Source organism: Hyperolius riggenbachi, chromosome 8 (genome assembly GCF_040937935.1).
Source record: "Hyperolius riggenbachi isolate aHypRig1 chromosome 8, aHypRig1.pri, whole genome shotgun sequence".
NCBI lineage: Eukaryota > Metazoa > Chordata > Amphibia > Anura > Hyperoliidae > Hyperolius > Hyperolius riggenbachi.
In genome coordinates this window covers 48,708,297-48,725,001 of record NC_090653.1, presented here as the reverse complement: position 1 = coordinate 48,725,001, position 16,705 = coordinate 48,708,297, and the positions used below count along the sequence as shown (strand labels likewise).

The window sequence follows — 16,705 nt, the reverse complement described above, 5'->3', positions numbered from 1 at the left end:
AAGCAAACAAAGATGTCCCGCTACACCATGGATGGGTAAAAAACTTCCTTCAATTTTTATTGGCACATCAGTAGAACAAAAAGGCTGACGCGTATCAGAGCTCAAGGCTCCTTAATCATAGCCAGCATACACATATTCATCACAGGTTTAAGTAGTCAAGTGCCAGCCCCCAATGGGCATGGCCTTAGCTCTTAAAGCAACACATACAATATACATATAAAATGGCATAGCCAGTATACAAACATGAAATATGTAGAAAATTAAAAAAAAAACAAAGATGACATGGTTAAGCATCAAGATAAATATATAGCTTAAGGACAAGGACATTGTACAGATAAAACTGAACCCCAGAAGGGAATCAAAGAAAAGGAGGGGGAGGGGAGAGCAGATAGAGTCAAAAGGCATGAGAATTAAGCCCTTATATCATAAGTGAGACTGACATCCATTCTAGAGTTCAAGCCTGTTGGTATGCGTGTACCTAATCTCCATATCCACAGAGCCTCCCGTTTCCATAAGGATCTATGTAGGTCACCTCCTCTGGGTGGGCAAGCTACCCTATCAATACCCTGGAAGGTGAAGCTACCCATATCGCCCCGATGTACCTTCAGGAAATGCTTGGATACACTAGATACCTGAGAAACATATGCTTCATTCCTCATACACCTAGCCGGTCCATTGAAATGTTCTGAGATATGTTGCCTCAAAGGGCGGGTAGTACACCCCACATACTGCAGTCCACAGGCAACACAGGTGATGAGATAAACTACATTGCTAGAGTTGCAATTTATGTATTGCTTCATCTCAAATCTCTCACCTTTGGAGATAGAAATAATCTCACGTGTTTAGTTGTGGACGCAGCAGTACCTGCAGGTGCTATACCCACACCTGAAGGAACCTTTATGAGCCAACCACGTTGGAACAGGTCTAGGAGAGCTGGAAAAGAGACTCGGGGAGAGACGGGTCCCCAAAGTAGGGGTGCGGCGTGCAGAGAAAGTACAGCCTTCCTCCAGGATCCTACGAAGTTTGGGATCCGAATGCAGGACCGGCAAGTATTTTTTTATTATATTAATGACCTTATTATACTCCAAACTGTAAGGAGTTGTAAAGGTCAAATTTCTTTTTCGCCTGATCCTGCCCTCGGATCCCGCACCCAGAAGATCCTGACGATCCTTTTTTAACACCTGCTGTCTAGCTTTCTGAATCAATGAGCTTCCCGGAGTCTCTCCCCCACCAGATCCAACTCCTGTCCCAAGGCGCTGGAATCGGAGCAATTGCGAGTGGCTCTGACCATCTCCCCATAAGGAATCACCCTCAGTGTGTGGCTCAGGTGACAGCTGGAAGCCAACAAAAGTGAATTCCCAGCACATGCTTTTCTAAAAGTTTTAGTAATAATTCTGCCTGAAGTCTCAGAGCCACACAGAGTCAGATCCAAATAATCTATCTCGGTAGGGCTATGACACATGGTGAAGGATAAATTATAACTGTTATGATTACAGTATGTCAGAAAATCAGGCAGAACGTCTGGGGGACCCCCCCCATATCAGCAGCAGATCATCTATGTACCTCCCATACCAAAAAATATAATCAATAAAGGGGTTCTCCCCTCCAAAGATGCGGAGCTCCTCCCACCATCCCATGAACAAATTTGCCAGGGATGGGGAGAATTTGGCTCCCATTGAAGCTCCGCATCTCTGGAGGTAGAAAACCCCATCAAACATAAAATAATTGTGGGTCAATAGATGATCTACTGCCAACATGAGGAGGTCCCTGGTAGCAATAGAAAATGAGCCATATTTCTGGATATGAAAGTCCAAAGCTTTGAGGGCGAGGTCATGGGAGATAGAAGAATAGAGCGCAGCCACATCCATTGTGACCCATGTATACTGGCTAGACCACTCTAAAGGTTCCAGGCTATTAAGTAAATGTGTTGTATCACATAAAAAAAGGGTAACCATTGGACCAAGGGTTGGAGACAACCATCTACCCATTGGCCCAGGTGCTCCCCCAAGGAGCCAATGCCCGCAACAATAGGGCGGCCCCTGGGGGGAACGTCCGGTTTGTGTACCTTTGGGAGATGGTGGAAAATGGGAATCACCGGTTTCTCCACCATGAGGTAGTCCTTCTCCTTTTCTGAAAACACCCCCAAAGAATGGCCCAGGTTTAATAATTTTTTGAGTTCTGCCTGGAACCGATGAGTGGGATCACCCGATAAGACCTGGTAAGTGTCTGCATCTCCTAGTTGTCGCAAAGCTTCAGCCTTATACATGGCGAGTCCAAGACGACCACAGCCCCTCCTTTGTCTACGTTACGTATTACAATTTAGGCATCATTTTGGAGGGACTGAAGCGCATCTCGTTCTCGTCTACTGAGGTCTGAGCTTGCTCTAGAAATTCTTTGCAACTGGACCAGTTCACTCTCCACTAAGTCCTGAAAGGTGTCAACTGCTGTTGTCCTAGCCTGTACAGGGTAAAAGAATGGATTGGAGACGGATACGGGGCCCGAAGCTGCCCCGGTGACTGGGCCGCCCGTCACCCTGGACGCTTGTTCCAGGGCGAGGGCGGTTGAGGCCTCCCGGAGAGGGGGGACCCCCCGGGCACGGGGCAGCACAAGCAGGGGGCCCCGCCCTTTGAGGCAACGTATCTCAGAACATTTCAATGGACCGGCTAGGTGTATGAGGAATGAAGCATATGTTTCTCAGGTATCTAGTGTATCCAAGCATTTCCTGAAGGTACATCGGGGCGATATGGGGTAGTACGGGCCCGTCTTCTTGGTGGCTGCGACTGGGATCTTACTGCACGTGCCACCGAACCAGTTTCAACTTCCATGCTGGTGCTCGCCACTTCACCAGGGTCTACGGAAGTACTGGTGCTAGGTCCAGGAGATGTTGTGCTGCTGGTGCCTGCCCCACCATGAAATCTCAGACCAGCACGAACACCACTCTGCTGCCCTTGAGGCCAATCCTGCGCCACCTGCGGTCCAACAACATGGGGTGTGGTACGCCTGGCTTTAGCCGGGACCTCAACCTCGTCATCACTATCGGTCAGTGAGCCACTGCTCAATTGAGGTTCAAACTCTGACCCGGAAGATTCGTCGAATGAGGCGTCCCAATCGTCCTCATCCGACTGGGCCATGTACCTGAGAACCTCATCATCGGAATATCCCTTTCTTGCCATGGTGGGCTGCTAAATTTAGGGGGTATTCCTCTGAGACTACCCAGAAAAAAAGAGCACCTACCTAGCAAAAGGGAGTATTTGAGAGGTAGAAAGCTGTGGTCACTGAGTTTTGATAAAAAAATAAATCAAAACTGAGGTTTACAGTGCCACAGCTATTGTACAGTGTTTTTTGCAGTGATCAGAAAAAAAATTCTGTCACTGCGGTGGGGCGGGCTGAACGCAAGTGCAGGCGAACGATCAGGCCTGATCGGGCAAACACTGCGTTTTTTTTGTGGATCCTAGTGACCCTAATAGATCTGACTGCGATCAGTAATGATCAGTTACAGATACTATATAGTACCAATGTTGATTAGCGACAGTGATGACGCTAATTAGTGACTGTGGTGGAGTGGGCTGAGCACTAACTGACACTTACAAAGGGGCCTAGCTAACTGGCCTAACTGCTAACACTAGTGATACTAAAAAAGTGACAGTTTTCACTGATCACTGTTTTTAGATCACTAGGATAGTGACAGGGGGGTGGTGGCGAGTGGGGAATCAGAGGCAATCAGAAACAATCACAGGACAATCAAAGCCAATCACGAGACAACAAAGCCAATCAAAGCCAACCACGGGCCAATCAAACCAACAATCAAAGCCGATCACAGGCCAATCAAAGCCAATCACAGGCCAATCACAGGGCAATCAAACCAATCACGGCACAATCAAAGCCGATCACGGCACAATCAAAGCCAATCACAGGCCAATCAAAGCCAATCACAGGGCAATCACGGGACAATCAAAGCCAATCACGGGACAATCAAATACAATTACAGCACAATCAAATTGAATGTCAGCACAATGATATTGAATGTCAGCACAATCAAATACAATTACAGCACAATCAAATGCAATGCACTGGGAAGGTGATTGGGGGGGGGGGGGGGGGGGTCTGAGGGCGATCTGAGGGTGTGGGGGGTTGATTAGGTGCCCGCACGGGGCAGACTGGGTCCTGATCTGACACAGGGGGTGAGGATAGGAGATCAGTGAGGGATTACAGGGGAGAATAGATGTAAACAATGCACTGGGGAGGTTATCAGGAGGGGGGGGGGGGGTCTGAGGGCAATCTGAGGGTCTGGGTGGGTGATCAGGTGCCCCCAAGGGACAGTTTAGGGTCTGCGCTGATGGGTGGTGGTGACAAGGGGTGATAGACAGGTGATAGATGGGTGATAGACAGGTGATCAGTGGGTAAGGCAGCTATATACCTGTATACAGTATACAGGGGGGAGGTCTGGGAGGGGGGTCTGGGGGGGATCTGAGGGTAGGGGGGGTGATCAGGGGACCCTAGGGGGCAGTTTGGGACCTAACCGAGGGGATAGCGTCGCTAGGTAGTGACAGGGAGTGATTGATGGGTTTTTAGGTGGGTGGTGGGGTGCAGATACTGGTGTGCTGGGGTGGTCAGGGGTGGTTCTGAGGGCTGGGGTGGGCGATCGGGTGGTCTGTGTGGGGCAAAGAGTGTTTGTGTGCACTTATCTGCAGGCTGCCTGTCCTCTCTGATGGTCGCACGACGAGTGACCATCAGCGGAGGAGGCAGCCAGTATAATACACTTTGTTACAATAACAAAGTGTATTATACGCTTTCCCATAGGCTGATCGCCGCATTTGAAACCCGCCGGTGCTGCTAATTGGCCGGCAGGTTTCCGAGCAGGGTGGGCGGAGTCTATTGCCGGCGGCGATCGCGTCATTGATGACGCGATCGCCGCACAGCCACCGCTGATGCCGCCCCCGCCGATGGCCGTATTGCGGTCGTTTGGGCCCGGTCTTTGCCGCCGCCCATCGGCTGGGGGCGGTCCTCAAGTGGTTAAAGATTGCACAAGGAAGATTCTATTGTCAATGGGCCCCTTTACCTTTTTTAATGGATTCTTGTATCTTTCCTAGCTGCCAAGTTGCTTTCCTCTAATTTTAATTCTCTCTTTTTTTCTGGAGTGTGATACCAGTTACCTGCCTGCAAATTGCTGTTTCTCGTAATTATCGGTTATATGAAGCAATATTTTGTTCTTTCATTTTCAGCTCTCTTCTGTGAAACAAGCGCTGACACAACAGGTAAGGGGATAAGACTTGCCAATAAATGTGAGTTCTGCAGTTGTGCTATCATCCCAAAAAACACAGAATCCTTGTATTGCTGATGCCAGTAAATCTTCCTATGTGCTCTGAGAGTCTGAAGGCCTGCTCTGCTAACAGCAGTGAGAAATTTCCATAAGGCCCGGTTCACACTTGCGGTGGCCCTCCGGAATCGCCGTGCCGGAGCCGCACCGCCTGCAGAACGGACGGAACGGACGCACGGCATAGCAATTAAAGCCTATGCGTCCGTTCACATGGGTCCGTTCTGCAGAACCGGAGCCGGACCGGATCCGGGCCGGATCCGGACTCCGGCCTCCGTTCCAACATGCGCTATTTTTTCATCCGGCCCCTCCGGCAGCCGTATCCGGGGCGGAGCCGGACTGCACCATCCGGCCAATACAAACAAATGGGAACCGGAGGCCGCACAACACACTGGCTGAGAAATCCGGATGTTCTACCCCACTTCCTATGCGGATTTTTGCGGCGATATTGGCTGGGGACACATGGGCAAGCATTTTGGAGTGGAGCAGCACGAGCTGGAGGTGTTGGCAGGATGTTGGCAGCATGTCGGAGGTGGAGGTGAGTGCTAAACAGCAGAGGGCCTGATTCCACAGGTCCCCCTTCTGCTGACCTCCCAGACCCCAACATTTTTTTTTTTTTTACGTTAACTTTGCCAAACGGATCCGGATCGCATCCTGATTACCACCTGATGCAACCTGACCGGATCCGGATCGGATCCGGATCAGAACCGTACGGTTCCGATCCGGATCCGGTCCGGACCCGGTCAGGTCATCCGGTCCGTTTGGCAAACAACCGCTAATGTGAACCGGGCCTTAATGAGACGATTTATTACAATAGATACCCTATCACAGATACTAGATTCAAAGTAAGATAGTTTGCACAGCTCAAATTGATTGACGCTGCGGTTTGAGGCTAGGTTCACAGTGGTTGCATAACTTACGTGTTATAATGACTGAACTGCAATGCAGACCGGACATGGGGCCTGATTCACAAAGCGGTGCTAACAGTTAGCACGCTAGTGAAAAGCCCTTTATCACGCCTAAACTCCGTTTAGGCATGATAAGTTTAGGTGTGATAAGTTTAGGGGCTCGATTCACAAAGCGGTGCTAACCTAGTTAGAGACTTTAGGCGTGGTAACCATTGCACCACGCTGGTGAAAAGCCAGTTTAGGCGTGATAAGTTTAGGTGTGATACGTTTAGGTGTGATAAGTTTAGGCATGTTAAGTAGTGGTGCTCAAATACCCCTTTTCAAAATTCGAGTTAGGTCGAATTCGAATAGTAAATTATTCGAGATCAGTCGAATATTCGAGTCGAATAATTTTTACTATTCGATTCGACCTCGGAATTCGAGCTCACTATTCGAGTCGGTATTCGAGCTCATTATTCGAGCTGACTATTCGAAATGGCCTTAAATAGCTTCCAACACTTGTTTTGAGGGTGAATGATGCAAGAAACCTCTTTTTTTCCAAGTAACAACAGCAAGTGATTATGTGGGGATGTTCCTTTAAAAAAAAAAAAGTTGAAAAGAGAAGTTGTGTCCAGAAATTTGTTCAGTACTGTATATACTTCTTCTTCTTCTTCTTTATCTTCTATATCTTCTTCTTCTTCTTCTATATCTTCTTCTTCTATATCTTCTTCTTCTATATCTTCTTCTATATCTTCTTCTTTTATATTGTCTTCTTCTTCTTCTTCTTCTTCTTCATCTTCTTCATCATCATCTTCTTCTTCTTCATCTTCTTTTTCTTCATCTTCTTCATCTTCTTCTTCATCTTCATCTTCTTCATCTTCTTCTTCATCTTCTTCATCTTCTTCATCTTCTTCTTCTACATCTACTTCATCTTCAACTTCTTCATCTTCTTCTTCTTCTTCATCTTCTTCATCATCTTCATCTTCTTCATCTTCTTCTTCTTCATCATCTTCATCTTCTTCATCTTCTTCTTCTTCATCATCTTCATCTTCTTCTTCTTCATCTTCTTCATCTTCTTCATCTTCATCTTCTTCATCTTCTTCTTCTTCTTCTTCTTCATCTTCTTCTTCATCTTCTTCTTCTTCTTCATCATCTTCTTCTTCTTCATCTTCTTCATCTTCTTCATCTTCTTCATCATCTTCATCTTCTTCTTCATCTTCTTCTTCTTCATCATCTTCATCTTCTTCTTCTTCTTCATCTTCTTCTTCTTCATCATCTTCATCTTCTTCTTCTTCATCTTCTTCATCTTCTTCTATATCGTCTTCTTCTTCACTTATTTCTCTTTTAAAAAATTTTTTTTAAAGAAATGCAGCTATTTTTGAGCGTAACAAATAGCTGGTGGCGCACGCATGTTGGAAGCGCCATTGTATGTGCTCCCTGGCAGTGGAAACACACAGACAGCAGGAGGTAAATTCAGAAGCAGGAGGAGGAGGATGAGTGTGTGGCAGCAGGCAGTCAATGAGGCAGGCAGCGTGACATAATAGCCCTGGTACCTAGCGGTGATACCAGGGCTGTAAATAAACACAGCAGGCAGGAGGTCCCAGACAGCGGTCGTGCAGCCCACATTGTGTCCAATACACAACTGGGACAACACAGTTTTCAACCTGGGCACCTCAGAAAAATTAAACCTTTTTTTTTTATTTATGGTTTTGTAGTTTTGGTTTTACAACCAATTACACAGATATAGCTATTTTTTGACGTAATAGCTGGTGGCAGAGTGGCAGCAGAAGGTAAATCTGTGTACCCTGGTGTTGGGAAACACAGACAGACAGACAGCAGCAGCAGCAGCAGGAGGAATGGAGGAGTAATGTGAGCAGCTATTGTTTGACGTAATAGCTGGTGGCAGAGTGGCAGCAGAAGGTAAATCTGTGCACCCTGGCGTTGGGAAACACAGACAGACAGCAGCATCAGCAGGAGGAATGGAGGAGTAGTGTGAGTGTGGCAGCAGGCAGGCAGCGTGACATAATAGCCCTGGTACCTAGCGGTGATACCAGGGCTGTAAATAAACACAGCAGGCAGGAGGTCCCAGACAGCGGTCATGCAGCCCACATCGTGTCCAATACACAACTGGGACAACACAGTTTTCAACCCGGGCACCTCAGAAAAATTAAACCTTTTTTTTTTTTTTATGGTTTTGTAGTTTTGGTTTTACAACCAATTACACAGATATAGCTATTTTTTGACGTAATAGCTGGTGGCAGAGTGGCAGCAGAAGGTAAATCTGTGTACCCTGGCGTTGGGAAACACAGACAGACAGACAGCAGCAGCAGCAGCAGGAGGAATGGAGGAGTAATGTGAGCAGCTATTGTTTGACGTAATAGCTGGTGGCAGAGTGGCAGCAGAAGGTAAATCTGTGTACCCTGGCGTTGGGAAACACAGACAGACAGCAGCATCAGCAGGAGGAATGGAGGAGTAGTGTGAGTGTGGCAGCAGGCAGGCAGCGTGACATAATAGCCCTGGTACCTAGCGGTGATACCAGGGCTGTAAATAAACACAGCAGGCAGGAGGTCCCAGACAGCGGTCGTGCAGCCCACATTGTGTCCAATACACAACTGGGACAACACAGTTTTCAACCCGGGCACCTCAGAAAAATTAAACCTTTTTTTTTTTTTTTTTATGGTTTTGTAGTTTTGGTTTTACAACTAATTACACAGACAGATATAGCTATTGTTTGACGTAATAGCTGGTGGCAGAGTGGCAGCAGAAGGTAAATCTGTGTACCCTGGCGTTGGGAAACACAGACAGACAGCAGCATCATCAGGAGGAATGGAGGAGTAGTGTGAGTGTGGCAGCAGGCAGGCAGCGTGACATAATAGCCCTGGTACCTAGCGGTGATACCAGGCCGTAAATGAACACAACAGGAGGTCCCAGACAGCGGTCGTGCAGCCCACATCGTGTCCAATACACAACTGGGACAACACAGTTTTCAACCCGGGCACCTCAGAAAAATTAAACCTTTTTTTTTTTTTTTTTTATGGTTTTTTGGTTTTGTTTGTAAAACAAATTACACAGATATATAGCTATTGTTTGACGTAATAGCTGGTGGCAGAGTGGCAGCAGAAGGTAAATCTGTGTACCCTGGCAGTGGGAAACACAGACAGACAGCAGAAGGGCAGTACACAGCAGCCCACTGTAGGTGTAAAATGTGTGGCTGCAGGCGACGTAATAGTCAAAGTGAACCAGGCTGGCTTAGTGAGCAGGAGCCAGGAGGTGGTAAAGGGTGGTAAGGCACATTAACGATGGTTCTTAGCCAGTTCATGTCCCCCTCTCGCCGACAACAGGGGCCAGGAACTCGCCTTCCACCCACGCCTGGTTCATCTTGAGAAACGTCAGTCTGTCCACAGACTTGTGAGACAGACGTGAGCGTTTCTCGGTGACCACACCACCAGCTGCACTGAAGCAGCGCTCGGACAGCACGCTGGAAGGGGGGCAGGACAGCACTTCCAGGGCGTACTGCGCCAGCTCGCTCCAGATCTCCAGGCGCTTGACCCAATACTCCATGGGATCAACAGGGGCATCGCTGTCAAGCCCGCTGTAGGACCCCATGTAGTCAGCCACCATGCGGGTCAGGCGCTGGCTGTGACCGGTGGAGGATGCTGCTGCATGCACCTCCTCTCTAGTCACTGCTGCCGGAGCCTCTACAGTCCTGTAGAGCTCGTGGCTGAGAGACAGCAGGTCTGTGGGGCGCTTGCTGCTGGATGCAGGCACCTGCTGCTGCCTCTGTGCTGGCTGCTGGACAGTGGGGGTGGAAGGCTGGGGGAAGGCTTCCTCCAAGCGCTCAACAAGGGCCTGCTGCAAGCTCCTTATTTGTTGCGCTGGGTCTCCTCCTGCAGGCGGCAGGAACTGGCTCAACTTCCCCTTGAGGCGTGGGTCCAACATCATGCTGATCCAGATGTCCTCCCTCTGCTTCATCTGGATCACCCTGGGGTCTCTGCGCAGGCACGTCAGCATGTGCGCTGCCATTGGGAAGAGGCGGGCCACGTCTGCTGGCACATCGACGGCAGTGCTGCTGTCCTCATCCTCCTCCTCTGCCTCGTCAGCCTCATCCTCTCTCCACCCCCGCACCAACTCAGCTGCACTGTGCTGCTCCCCCTCATCAGCAGCAAGGTCAGGGACCTCCACCAAGTCCTCCTCCTCCTCCCCCTCAGAGGTGGACTGTGCAGCTGCTTGCCGCTCCTGCTGGTCCAAGGCTGCCGCTCCCTGTTCCAGCAAAGCATCGAGGGCCCTGTTCAGCAGACAAACCAGGGGCACCCACTCGCAGACCATAGCATGGTCCCTGCTCACCATGTTAGTGGCCTGCAGAAAGGGAGCCAGCACTAAGCACACCTGCTGCATGTGCCTCCAGTCATCATCGGGGACGATGGACGGGATGTTGCTGGTCTTGTCCCTTCTCTGAGCGGCGGAAACAGTGGCCAGGGCAAGGTACTGTTTGACAGCGCGCTTCTGTTCAACCAGACGCTCCAACATCGCCAGGGTGGAGTTCCAGCGAGTCGGAACGTCAAGGATCAGCCGATGGCGTGGCAGATCCAGCTCCTTTTGCACGTCTTCCAGGCTCGCACAGGCTGCAGCCGAGCACCGGAAGTGACGCACAACGTTCCTTGCCGTTTCCAGCAGTTCGCCCATCCCCTGGTAGGTGCGCAAGAACTTCTGCACCACCAGGTTCAGCACGTGGGCAAGACAGGGGATGTGGGTCAGGTTTCCCCTGTCTATTGCGGCAACCAGATTGGCCCCATTGTCGGCCACCACCTCTCCGACTCTGAGGCCTCTGGGGGTCAGCCAAATCCTCTCCTGCTCCTGGAGTTTGGCCAACACATGGGTTGCCGTCAGCTTGGTCTTCCCAAGGCTGACCAAGTGCAGCAGCGCTTGGCAGTGGCGGGCCTTCACGCTGCTGCTGAGGCGGGGGGTTTGGCCAGGTGTGCCGGAGGATGGCAGAGGATCGGAGGAACCTGCTGCAGTTCCCCTGACCCTGCGGGGTGGCACCACCCACTGTGTTGCTGCTGCTGCTGTGCCCGCTGCTGCTCTCCCATCCTCACCCCCTTCCACCAAGCTGACCCAGTGGACAGTGAAGGACAGGTAGCGGCCTGTCCCGAAGCGGCTGCTCCAGGAGTCCATGGTGACGTGGACCCTTTCACCAACCGCGTGCTCCAGCCCTCGCTCCACATTGGCCATCACAAAGCGGTGCAGTGCAGGAATGGCCTTGCGGGAGAAAAAGTGTCTGCTGGGGAGCTGCCAGTCTGGGGCTGCGCAAGCAAGCAGCGCACGAATGTCGCTCCCCTCCTGCACGAGCGTGTACGGCAGGAGTTGGGAGCACATGGCCCGTGCCAGCAAGCCGTTCAGCTGCCGCACGCGACGGCTGCTGGGAGGCAGAGCCCTAACCACCCCCTGGAAGGACTCGCTCAAAAGGCTCTGGCGTGGCCTTTTGCTGGCACGGGAATCAGCAGACACAGCGGAGGAGGCCACTGAGGACTGGCTGCCAGAACAGGCCTCAGTGTCGGCGGCAGGAGTTGCAGAGGGGGGAGGAGCAGTGCGTTTCCGCACTCCTGCTGGTGCTGCTGGAGGAGCAGGAGGGCGGGTGGCTGCTGTTGCTGCTGCTGCTGAAGGCTGTGCAGTGATGGGTGTGGTGCCACTGCCAGCACCAGATGCCTTCAGCCTCTGGAACTCCTGATGCTGGTGGAAATGTTTTGCAGCAAGGTGGTTGATGAGCGAGCTGGTGCAGAACTTTAAGGGGTCTGCACCTCTGCTCAACTTCCGCTGACAGTGGTTGCAAGTGGCGTACTTGCTGTACACTGTGGGCATGGTGAAAAAGCGCCAGATTGGTGACAGAAACATCCCCCTACGGCATGGAAGCGCTGCTGCCTGTCTCCCTGTGGTGGTTTGGGGGGGGGCTTGGGGGGCTTGGGTGCGGCTGGTGGTGGTACTGGCAGATGCTGCTGCTGCTGCTGCTGAGCCTGAGACACCAGCAGGCTGTGGGACCTGCCTACTGCTGCTGCCAATGCTTGCAATGATGCGCCTCCTTGCAAGGCCCACAAGAGCATCCTCCTCCTCCTCCTCAGAGTTGCTGAGGACGACATCCCCTGGAGGTGGTGGCACCCAGTCTCTGTCTGTCACCGGGTCATCAACATCCTCCCCCTCCTGAAACATGTCCTGCTGGGATGAGGACCCCCCAAACTCCTCTCCTGATGCATGGATGGGCTGCTTGACTGTCGCCACAGTCTTGCTGTCCAATCCCTCATCCCCCAAAGTGCCCATCAGCATCTCCTCCTCAAGATCGCTAACAACAGCAGACAATTTACTCATGATGCCTGGGGTCAAAAGACTGCTGAATGACAGGTCGGCGAGTGACGGTGAACTGGCCTCCTCCCCAGACCCTGCTGGGCGGCTGCTGCGAACAGGGGTGGTGGTGGTGGTGGTGGTGAGGGTGGAGGCCTCAGATGCAGAGCTGATGGCGGGCTGCTCATCCTCCGTCATGAGTTGCACCACAGTGTCTGCATGCTTTTCCTCAATGGGACGTTTCCGACCCGGCTGGAGGAAAATCGGAGCAGGTGCTACACGCTGCTGCTGCTGTGTCTCTGCAGCGTGAGTTGCAGATGCTCCTGCTGGGCGGCGCCCAAGGCGTCCACGGCCAGTGGCTATGAGAGGAATGTTAGCCACTGACGCTGCTGCTGCTGCGGAACTGTGCATGGTGGCGCGCCCGCGCCCGCGGCTTGCCACAATGCTGCTCCCTCTCCTCCTGATTCCCTTGCTGCCCTTCCCCTTGCCCAAACCGCGCTGGCTGCCACTTCCAGACATCTTCGATGTTTTGGGCGTATAGACAAAAGTTTTTTAAAAGGGCGGGTGAAAAGTGGGGTACTTTAATGGAGTGGGTTGGTGGGTGAGGTGACTGAGTGAGTGTCCCTAGTACAGTAAGTAAGTAGTAACAGTCAGGAAGTACAACTAGCAGTTACAACTTACAATAATCAGTAGTAATCACAAGTAAATTTAGTGTGTGTACACTACAGACAGTGAGTGCACGCACGCGCAAACACGCGCAGGAGCTAGCCTATGAACAGTGACTGAGTGAGTGTCCCTAGTACAGTAAGTAAGTAAGTAGTAACAGTCAGTAAGTACAACTAACTAATTACAATAATGAATCAGTTATCAGAAGGAAATAGAGTGTGTGTAGTGTGTACACAGACAGTGAGTGCACACACGCAGGAGCTAGTAGCCTATGAACAGTGACTGAGTGTCCTAGACTCCTAGTACAGTAAGTAGTAACAGTAAGTACAACTAACTAATTACAATAATCAATCAGTTATCAGAAGGAAATAGAGTGTGTGTAGTGTGTACACAGACAGTGAGTGCACACACGCAGGAGCTAGTAGCCTATGAACAGTGACTGAGTGTCCTAGACTCCTAGTACAGTAAGTAGTAACAGTAAGTACAACTAACTAATTACAATAATCAATCAGTTATCAGAAGGAAATAGAGTGTGTGTAGTGTGTACACAGACAGTGAGTGCACACACGCAGGAGCTAGTAGCCTATGAACAGTGACTGAGTGTCCTAGACTCCTAGTACAGTAAGTAGTAACAGTAAGTACAACTAACTAATTACAATAATCAATCAGTTATCAGAAGGAAATAGAGTGTGTGTAGTGTGTACACAGACAGTGAGTGCACACACGCAGGAGCTAGTAGCCTATGAACAGTGACTGAGTGTCCTAGACTCCTAGTACAGTAAGTAGTAACAGTAAGTACAACTAACTAATTACAATAATCAATCAGTTATCAGAAGGAAATAGAGTGTGTGTAGTGTGTACACAGACAGTGAGTGCACACACGCAGGAGCTAGTAGCCTATGAACAGTGACTGAGTGTCCTAGACTCCTAGTACAGTAAGTAGTAACAGTAAGTACAACTAACTAATTACAATAATCAATCAGTTATCAGAAGGAAATAGAGTGTGTGTAGTGTGTACACAGACAGTGAGTGCACACACGCAGGAGCTAGTAGCCTATGAACAGTGACTGAGTGTCCGAGACTCCTAGTACAGTAAGTAGTAACAGTGAGTACAACTAACTAATTACAATATTCAATTACAATAATCAATCAGTTATCAGAACTTGGAAATAGAGTGTGTGTAGTGTGTACACAGACAGTGAGTGCACGCACACGCAGGAGCAGCTAGTAGCCTATGAACAGTGACAGTGAGTGTCCTAGTACAGTTACAGTATATAACTACAATACTAATACAATCAGTAGTAAAGGACAGCAGAAATACTGGTATAGATGAGAGAAATAAACAGAGGACAGGAGGACAGCTGCCCACACAGGCAGGCCCTGAGGCCTAAAGCTGTAAGCCTGCAGCAGCTGGCCTGTCTCTATGTAACACAAAAGCTACTAACTAAAATACAATGTCTAACTAACTAACAACAATATAGGTGTGTATAGGAGGTGTATGTGAGCAAAAACGCTAGGTAAATGACCACAATAAAGCTCTTGCTAAGCCAAAGCACAAAGGAGCAACTCTCTCTCTATGCAAGTCTCAGGCAAGGACGGAGAAACGTAACATGGCGGCCGCTATTTATAGGGTAGGGGCTGGCCAGGGTCCCCCTCTGTGATTGGCTGCCGTCAGAGGGCCTGGGAGCCCTCTGATTGGCTCTAAGGACATCAATCTGGGCTATGACGCTATTCGAGCTCGGTACCGAGCTCGAATAGCGCCGTTTGCTCGAATAGCTCGAATAGTGAATGGGCTATTCGAGTGTACGCGAATAGCCCATTCGAATAGCTGCAGCTATTCGGAGCTCGAATACCGAGCTCGAATAGCTGAAAAAGAGCTTGAATATTCGAGCTACTCGAATATTCGAGCTCTGCTGAGCACCACTGATGTTAAGTTTAGATAAGTGTAGATAGCGTGCAAAGTCCCGCACGCAAAGCAGCGCCATTAAACTCTATGCGAAGTGCACCAGACTTTGCTAGCGCAAAACTTTTGATCAGCTGTGCACTGCAGTGCTAACGCAGTTGGTGCTTAAACTTATCATGCCTAAACTTATCACACCTAAACTTATCATGCCTAAACTTATCACACCTAAACTTATCACACCTAAACTTATCATGCCTAAACTGAGTTTAGGCGTGATAAAGGGCTTTTCACCAGCGTGCTAACTGTTAGCACCGCTTTGTGAATCAGGCCCAAGGTGTGATAAGTTTAGGCATGATAAGTTTAGGTGTGATAAGTTTTTAGGCGTGATAAGTTTAAGCACCAACTGGGTTAGCACCGCAGTGCACAGCTGATCAAAAGTTTTGCGCTAGCAAAGTCTGGTGCACTTTGCATAGAGTTTAATGGCGCTGCTTTGCGTGCGGGACTTTGCGCGCAATCTAAACTTATCTAAACTTATCATGCCTAAACTTATCATGCCTAAACTTATCATGCCTAAACTGAGTTTAGGCATGATAAAAATGGTTATCACGCCTAAAGTCTTTAACTGGGTTATCACCGCTTTGTGAATCGAGCCCATAGACTTTAACCACTTCACCTCCAAGGGTTTTTTCCCTTAAAAAAACAGAGCAATTTTCACCTGTGAGCGCTCCTTCCATTCATTCGCCTATAACTTTATTACTACTTAACACAACGAAATAATATATGTCTTGGTTTTTTTTCGCCACCAATTATGATTTCTTGGGGGGGGGGGGGTACTTTTTGCTAAGAATTATTTCATTCTAACCGGTTTTAACAAGAAAAATATGAAAAACTTTGAAAAAATTAATTATTTCTTAGTTTTTGGCCATCATAGTTTTAAAATAATACATGCTACCGTAGTTAAAACCCACACATTTTACTTGCCCATTTGTCCCGGTTATTGCAATCTTTAAAACATTTCCCTAGTACAATGTATGGCACCAATATTTTATTTGGAAATAAAGGTGCATTTTTTTTAGTTTTGCATCCATCACTAATTACAAGCCCATAATTTAAAAAGTAACAGTAATATACCCTCTTGTCATACATATTAAAAAAGTTCAGTCCGTAAGGCAACTATTTATGTATTTTGTTTTTGGATATTTTTATTTATTTATTTTACAAAAAAATGTTGGGGTTACTATTGGGTAGTGTGGGAAGTAGGGGGTTAATGTTAAATTTAAGAAAAAAAAAGTCTGTTAGTCTAAGAAAATGTTTGTAGATGTAATTTTACTATTTGGCCACAAGATGTCCTTGCGCATAACTTCCTTATGCAAAGTATTACTACGTAAACAGGAAGCAATGCATGGACGTGTAAGTATAGTTTTTCGTGAATGGCGACGCCGTCTCATAGATGGCTGTGTTCATTCACACAGGGACTTAGATCAATCTCCTGACTAACGATCAGCAGCGGTAACAAGCACGGGGGTGAGCGGGAGTGCACGGCAGGGAGGGACTTAGCAGTTACGCCCTGCAAGAAGACATGGGGAAATGCAGGGACGTAGTTAC

At 49.0% G+C, this 16,705-nt stretch overlaps 1 long non-coding RNA gene across 1 annotated transcript in view; it reads left to right on the top strand.

Moving 5' to 3' along the window:
• LOC137528794 (uncharacterized) overlaps positions 1 to 5,255 on the top strand; it is a 137,047-nt gene extending 131,792 nt beyond the window's left edge. Inside the window, exon 6 of the long non-coding RNA XR_011023466.1 lies at positions 5,223 to 5,255. This is a non-coding gene — a long non-coding RNA (uncharacterized lncRNA). The remainder of the gene's footprint in view (positions 1 to 5,222) is intronic.
• Positions 5,256 to 16,705: the final 11,450 nt, after the last annotated feature.